We start from the raw sequence: 8,201 nt of genomic DNA, 5'->3' as shown, positions 1-8,201 counted from the left end.
ACGCACGTCTCGACACAGCCTCCGTACGGCTCCGGAGGGCTTATGTATGCTTCAGGGGACGGTGGGGGGGTTCGTTGAACGACCAGCGGAACGTCTGTTTCAGGCCTCTGGTCAGCAGGAGGAGGTGCTGCAGCAGCGCCCTGAGCCTGTGCTTCCACCTGGACAGTGAGAGCCTCCATCCTCCGATTGAGAATCACATTCCGCTCGGTGACTAAGTCCAACCGAGCAGTGAAAGTGGTTAAGATTTGCTGCAGCTCACCTAAAACGCCTCCTGCTGACGCCTGTGCACCTCGCTGTTCCATTGGCTGTTCAAGCGATAGTTGACGCCCCTCGGGATCCATGACGCTGGCCGAGAAATCCTGTTGTGAAAGTGTAGTGACACAGACCCACAACAGGGGCCGTTAATGAACGGACAATGGATAAGCCAAAAAGTAACAATTTAATGTTGTGAATCGCACAACGAAATACAGACAATAACAGAGGATGAGGATGGTCAATCATACACAAGGTGATGTGTGGGCAGGCTCGAAGATAGAAGATGTCTGGCCAGAGAAGAGCCGGATCCCACACAGTTTCCACCGCCAACGGATCTGAAGAACACCGGAGCCGCCAAGTCCTGCGCCCCAGGTGGCCACTGTCTTCAGCAGTCAGACCCGGTACTGCTGGCAGAAACAGAAACAGTTAATGGTGGGTGTGTGAATACACACCCAGCAATCTTTCAGTGTTTAATTCGTCCAGGAGGGAAAACCTCCACCTCCAGACACAGAATCACCCGTGCAGTTCCTGTCAGTCACCTCCTCTTCAGCGGCCCACACAACACCTAGGGTCCATTGGTCCTTAGGTCCACTGGTCCTAGGCTCCATTGGTCCTCAGGTCCACTGGTTCTAACCACTTTGTATTATTTGAAGGTGTATATTACAACCCCAAACTGATTTTAAAGTTCACAATTAAATGTAATACTTTCAAACAGCTAACAAACCAGATCCAATTTTGTTAAATTTACACAAAAACAACAACAACAACAAAAACATGATTATGTTGACATACACCATTCATCACCTTTAATTGTACTGTTGTCTATAAATCTGTTGAATTGAAAATCAACAAATAATGGTAATTCACCATAATTAAATGTTTTTTTTTAATTGTCACACTTTTGTAACATTACTTAACGTACTTTAGTGCAACATAGCCTTCAGCATGCTCTCCTTAATACTAGGACTGGGGCTAGTGGACCCTTGGACTAGTGGACCTTAGGACTAGCGTGGAGTTCCCAAAACTACACTGTATTAGCACAACCTCCTAAATGTGAATATATTAGCACAAAAGTTTAAACACTGCTATAGTAACACAAGCTGAAGCATCGCTATATTAGCACAGGCCTACACATTGCTATATTAACACAGCACTATCTTAGGCCAATCCACTAAATGCTAAAATATTTGGACAAGCCTAAATGTCGCTATATTAGCACGAGGCAAAACATTAATAATATATATGGACCTTTGTGGCCGGGACGGCGGTGGGATCGATCCCGAACGGCTCGCACTAAAGACCATTCCTCTACCAGATCAGCCAAAGGGGAATTCCCAGTTAGCCAAGCTAGCGGGAACGTCTTTTCAATCAGGACCTGGGACCTTCATCCCCCTACATATCTCCCCACCATTTTTGACTTCGTCCCGAAGTCACAGGTGCATTTAAGCATGTTCTGTGACTACCCACAACTTGTTCCTGACGCCAGATTGTGACTGCAGGACCTTTGTGGCCGGGACGGCGGTGGGATCGAACCCAGACAGCTCGCACTAAAGACCATTCCTCTACCAGGTCAGCCAAAGGGGAAATCCCCATTAGCTAAGCTAGCGGGATCGTCTTTTCAATCAGAACCCGGGACCTTCATCCCGCTACAAATATTAGCACAGCCTTGAATCTTTTAGAAGAAGCGGAAGATGTAAGTTCTATACAGGCCCTGAGGTATATCTGGACTTGTCCTTTCCCTGGATACCATAGTGTGAAGTGAACGAAAGTCTGTAACATTGTCTGGACACCAGTCCATTGCAAATGTCCTTCCTATACCCGAGGCCGGTACCCATTTACAGCTGGGTGGAATGGAACTACATTAGCCTGACCCCTAAACCTTGTTATATTGGCACTAACCCTAAATGTCAGCAGATTGGTTCCGTCTTCTTTCTGTAAGTAATGTGTAGAAAAATGTGATGTTCCGTCTAACGTGGGCCCTCGACGAGCTCGTGAAGTAATGAGCCTGTGTCTGTTGATTAGCTGCAAAACCACAGCGTTGACCTTCATGAAAACCTGAAATTCAGCCTGATTCTTTGATTGTCTCAGCCAAGCCAAGAGATGGTAATAAAGCTAATGGAGTAAAGAGGAGTACAGCGGGGAGGAGCTGAGGAGACGGCGGTACATACAGTACATAACTCCGAGCTTCCACTCGACTCGGCTCTTTCATGTCTCTCTGTAATCTTCTCTCATGTGACACTCCTTCCTACTTTCTGTTGTTAATCAGGATAATTAGGCTTCTCCCTCACATTCCAGTCTTACTAAAAACGGTGGAATCTGTGAGTTAAATAATGAAAGATCAAAATGATCTAAAGGTAATATTTATTCTGGCTTAAGGCAGTCAGGTGGAACTTTGCAGTCCAGTGTGCTTTTAGATGATCTCAAAGTAAATCTGCTTCAATGACAAGTTAGACTCTGCGGTGTAGGAAAGGAGATGACACAAAGGAGGTGCATCACGGGTTCCTGATCTGCATTCAACATCCTCTGCTTTGCAGCTACGCAGTTTTTATTCTGACTCCTGACAAAGACAAAACTACTCCTCTGCCTTCATGAAGAGATCTTCAGGAACAATCACAGACATGATTAACCTTCAGGGTTAAAAAAAAAAAAATCCTGTTGATTTGGGCATGCGTGCCAGTCCTTGGACCTCAGAGGGTTAAGGAACATGTCATATATCAAGATCTGGATGGGGTGGTTTCAATGATGCTGAACCGTATCTATCTGGGGCTATAGGCCTTAAAGCCAGGTGAAACATGGGTGTCCTCTTGGTCTTCTCCAGCCCCTGGGGTCCTCAACACTGAGACATCTGCATGCTGGATCATACACCAAAAAACACACCACATGGACAAAGTATCACAGCTGGGACTGCATCCCCATACAAGTGATACTCCTCACCTGAATCTCCCTAAGTACCATCTTGGTTGACAGTCATTCCAGCAGTACCAAGGAGCTTCACAAGAGACCCAGCTCCAAATACATCCAGGCATCGCCTTCGGTCAGTGGTTGGCATCCAAGTCTCGCAACATTACAATGAGACAAGAGCCATCAGGTCCGTCGCCTGGTTGCAGCAGATTGATGGTTACATTTGAAAAGTGGGCATGGATCAGTTGTCCACTTGGTTGGTCTGATCCAGGATCTGAGGCAGTTCCATGGTGTGGTGGATGCAGTGATGTGTGGCCCAGTGCATGCACCCAGACTTGACTTGCTGAAGGCCTCCATGACATACTGGTCCCAAGCCATGATGTCTGACATTTCTTACTTGGCTCCTCCCACTGCTGGTTCCATTGTGTTGTAAACTCATGAATAGGGCTGCAGCTATTGATTATTTTAGTAATCGAGTATTCTATCGTGCTGACCAAAGATCTGGTTCTGGATGCTAGACTCTATATTCTGGGGTTGTGTGAGACATGGCTGAAGCCTAAGTTGTACTTCCCTCTCAATGATGCCTCTCTGGGGTTATGTGGTGGCGGCAGGTGGAGGAGGAACTTCCAGGGTTTGGATGAGTATCAAAATTGGGTGTTAAATTTAGTTCTGTTGAAGGTTTGTTTCTTCAAATCGACTCAAGGAGTATGAACCCTCATAGTGAAAACTGTGACCACCAATGGCATAATGCAATCTGCAATCTCACCACCCGGTGACACTGAATCCAACATACTGTAGCTTTAAAGATGAGGGACAAAGCTACTTTTCAATTTTACGGGCCGCCATTAATGGATTTAAAGTGAAGACTCTTCCAGAGCAGCAACGGCAAACAACTTATTCTGCTCCGAACTCACAGTAGTGTTAACAGGATTAAGCATCACTTACATAAACATCTTCCATGGCAACCGTGCAGCAGCGCCAGGCACGGCAGCAAGATGGTAAAACACTGCTATCAGTCAGCTGAATGTCACCTGGCTTTGATGCAAATACATCTATAGCTTTTTGATTTGCGTTCGCAGCATCTGTGCTCAGAGTCTAAAATTTGGAAAATAGTGGCTTTTCTTCACTTCTGCACTTTTTGAAATGTATTTATTTAAATCAAATCAAATCAATTTTATTTATATAGCACCAAATCACAACAAACAGTTGCCCCAAGGCCCTTTATATTGTAAGGCAAGGCCATACAATAATTACGGAAAAACCCCAACGGTCAAAACGACCCCCTGTGAGCAAGCACTTGGCGACAGTGGGAAGGAAAACTCCCTTTTAACAGGAAGAAACCTCCAGCAGAACCAGGCTCAGGGAGGGGCAGTCTTCTGCTGGGACTGGTTGGGGCTGAGGGAGAGAACCAGGAAAAAGACATGCTGTGGAGGGGAGCAGAGATCAATCACTAATGATTAAATGCAGAGTGGTGCATACAGAGCAAAAAGAGAAAGAAACACTCAGTGCATCATGGGAACCCCCCAGCAGTCTAAGTCTATAGCAGCATAACTAAGGGATGGTTCAGGGTCACCTGATCCAGCCCTAACTATAAGCTTTAGCAAAAAGGAAAGTTTTAAGCCTAATCTTAAAAGTAGAGAGGGTGTCTGTCTCCCTGATCTGAATTGGGAGCTGGTTCCACAGGAGAGGAGCCTGAAAGCTGAAGGCTCTGCCTCCCATTCTACTCTTACAAACCCTAGGAACTACAAGTAAGCCTGCAGTCTGAGAGCGAAGCGCTCTATTGGGGTGATATGGTACTATGAGGTCCCTAAGATAAGATGGGACCTGATTATTCAAAACCTTATAAGTAAGAAGAAGAATTTTAAATTCTATTCTAGAATTAACAGGAAGCCAATGAAGAGAAGCCAATATCGGTGAAATATGCTCTCTCCTTCTAGTCCCTGTTAGCACTCTAACTGCAGCATTTTGAATTAACTGAAGGCTTTTCAGGGAACGTTTAGGACAACCTGATAATAATGAATTACAATAGTCCAGCCTAGAGGAAATAAATGCATGAATTAGTTTTTCAGCATCACTCTGAGACAAGACCTTTCTAATTTTAGAGATATTGCGCAAATGCAAAAAAGCAGTCCTACATATTTGTTTAATATGCGCATTGAATGACATATCCTGATCAAAAATGACTCCAACATTTCTCACAGTATTACTAGAGGTCAGGGTAATGCCATCCAGAGTAAGGATCTGGTTAGACACCATGTTTCTAAGATTTGTGGGGCCAAGTACAATAACTTCAGTTTTATCTGAGTTTAAAAGCAGGAAATTAGAGGTCATCCATGTCTTTATGTCTGTAAGACATTCCTGCAGTTTAGCTAATTGGTGTGTGTCCTCTGGCTTCATGGATAGATAAAGCTGGGTATCATCTACGTAACAATGAAAATTTAAGCAATGCTGTCTAATAATACTGCCTAAGTGAAACATGTATAAAGTGAATAAAATTGGTCCTAGCACAGAACCTTGTGGAACTCCATAATTAACCTTAGTCTGTGAAGAAGATTCCCCATTTACATGAACAAATTGTAATCTATTAGATAAATATGATTCAAACCACCGCGGCGCAGTGCCTTTAATACCTATGGCATGCCCTAATCTCTGTAATAAAATTTTATGGTCAACAGTATCAAAAGCAGCACTGAGGTCTAACAGAACAAGCACAGAGATGAGTCCACTGTCTGAGGCCATAAGAAGATCATTTGTAACCTTCACTAATGCTGTTTCTGTACTATGATGAATTCTAAAACCTGACTGAAACTCTTCAAATAGACTATTCCTCTGCAGATGATCAGTTAGCTGTTTTACAACTACCCTTTCAAGAATTTTTGAGAGAAAAGGAAGGTTGGAGATTGGCCTATAATTAGCTAAGATAGCTGGGCCAAGTGATGGCTTTTTAAGTAATGGTTTAATTACTGCCACCTTAAAAGCCTGTGGTACATAGCCAACTAATAAAGATAGATTGATCATATTTAAGATCGAAGCATTAATTAATGGTAGGGCTTCCTTGAGCAGCCTGGTAGGAATGGGGTCTAATAGACATGTTGATGGTTTGGAGGAAGTAACTAATGAAAATAACTCAGACAGAACAATCGGAGAGAAAGAGTCTAACCAAATACTGGCATCACTGAAAGCAGCCAAAGATAACGATATGTCTTTGGGATGGTTATGAGTAATTTTTTCTCTAATAGTTAAAATTTTATTAGCAAAGAAAGTCATGAAGTCATTACTAGTTAAAGTTAAAGGAATACTCGGCTCAATAGAGCTCTGACTCTTTGTCAGCCTGGCTACAGTGCTGAAAAGAAACCTGGGGTTGTTCTTATTTTCTTCAATTAGTGATGAGTAGTAAGATGTCCTAGCTTTATGGAGGGCTTTTTTTATAGAGCAACAGACTCTTTTTCCAGGCTAAGTGAAGATCTTCTAAATTAGTGAGATGCCATTTCCTCTCCAACTTACGGGTTATCTGCTTTAAGCTGCGAGTTTGTGAGTTATACCACAGAGTCAGGCAATTCTGATTTAAGGCATCCAAATTTGTCTTCAATGAGGATGTAAAACTATTGACGAGATACTCTATCTCACTCACAGAGTTTAGGTAGCTACTCTGCACTGTGTTGGTATATGGCATTAGAGAACATAAAGAAGGAATCATATCCTTAAACCTGTGTTTACTGTGTCATGTGTGCTGAATTTGTGTCCCGTTAGGCCGTACGGCTCATTTCCCATAATTCCCACAAGAGACACACATTGCTCACTGCCTCACGGCTTTGTCCCCGAACAAGACGAGAGGTCTCTGTTGCTGGATTTTCTGTCCACAAAATAAATGCACTATAGATGCCATAGGAACAGAATTTCATAGTTTTCCTTGTTATCTTGGATGTCTCTGCCAAATATTCACCCGTTTGAAGGACTAGAAGACTTGAGTCTGACAGATTTCATCTTTTTAAACCCCGTCTTATTGCTGATTTTCTGACAGTTTAATTTGGAATATGCAGCAAAACAGCAACATGGTCTGTCAGGTGCCAGGTGACAAAATAACTGCAGTCTCTGTCGACTGGCACTTGTTTGAGTGCATACTTACACCAAACTCCTCCTATCTTGTCAGTATTATGGTGCATTCTATATATCGCGTCTCATTTTACAAACATGAACATGTTCTCTCCCTTTTCTAGATTTACCCACAAAATTTGAAAGTTAGACCTTTAGTCAGCCAACAATCCAACAAGCGTGTGCAAAACATGAGGAATTTTTCAAAAATAAGCAATAGTTCCTGCAGGCATGAAGACAGCCAAGGCTACTGGCTATCTGACATTTGCCTGCAATGACCTTGACCTTCACCCAAATGACTGACCTCTGGCTGACCTTGCTTGGGTAATTCTGTAATTCACCTGAGTGTGTGGCACATTTGTTCAAAATTGAGTAGAAAAATCTAATTCCTTGACCTTTGCCTATTCTTTTAGGTGAATTCAGGGTCAACTCTAATTGACCCATCAAGATTGGTTAAAATCAGCAAAAGACCCTGGGAGGCCTAGTAGGCCAACAAACAGACAAGAATACACATCCTTGGACTCACTGATTGACCGTTAGTAAATTTGACCTCTCTGGGTAATTTCGGAACCCGTCTCCATTTGTGTCATGTGGGTGGTTTTGCCATGTTGGGATTCATGTATTTTCATTGTGCTCATGTTAAGGTTTTCTTAACATGGTGTCTGATTTGCTTGGTGTTTTTCTGACTGCACTCTCTTGTCTGGTGGTTGGGATTTGGGTGTTTCTTGTCCCTTTTGTTTGCCACGCCCTCTTCCTGGTTGTGCTCCCACACCTGTGTCTCATTTCACTAATCACTCTTGTTATTTAAACCCTCTGCTTTTTCCCATACTTTTGACAGTTCGTTGTTCCTTTGTGTCTTCGTTCCAGCTCTTTTGCCATAGTTCTTGATCTCATTTTTGCTTGCCATTTTCTGAACCTATTGCCTGTTTTTGACCTCGACCTTGTCTCGTTTG

The sequence above is a fragment of the Thalassophryne amazonica genome, chromosome 1 (assembly GCF_902500255.1).
Source record: "Thalassophryne amazonica chromosome 1, fThaAma1.1, whole genome shotgun sequence".
In the NCBI taxonomy this organism is placed as follows: domain Eukaryota; kingdom Metazoa; phylum Chordata; class Actinopteri; order Batrachoidiformes; family Batrachoididae; genus Thalassophryne; species Thalassophryne amazonica.
Note: the sequence above shows the minus strand (reverse complement) of the source record.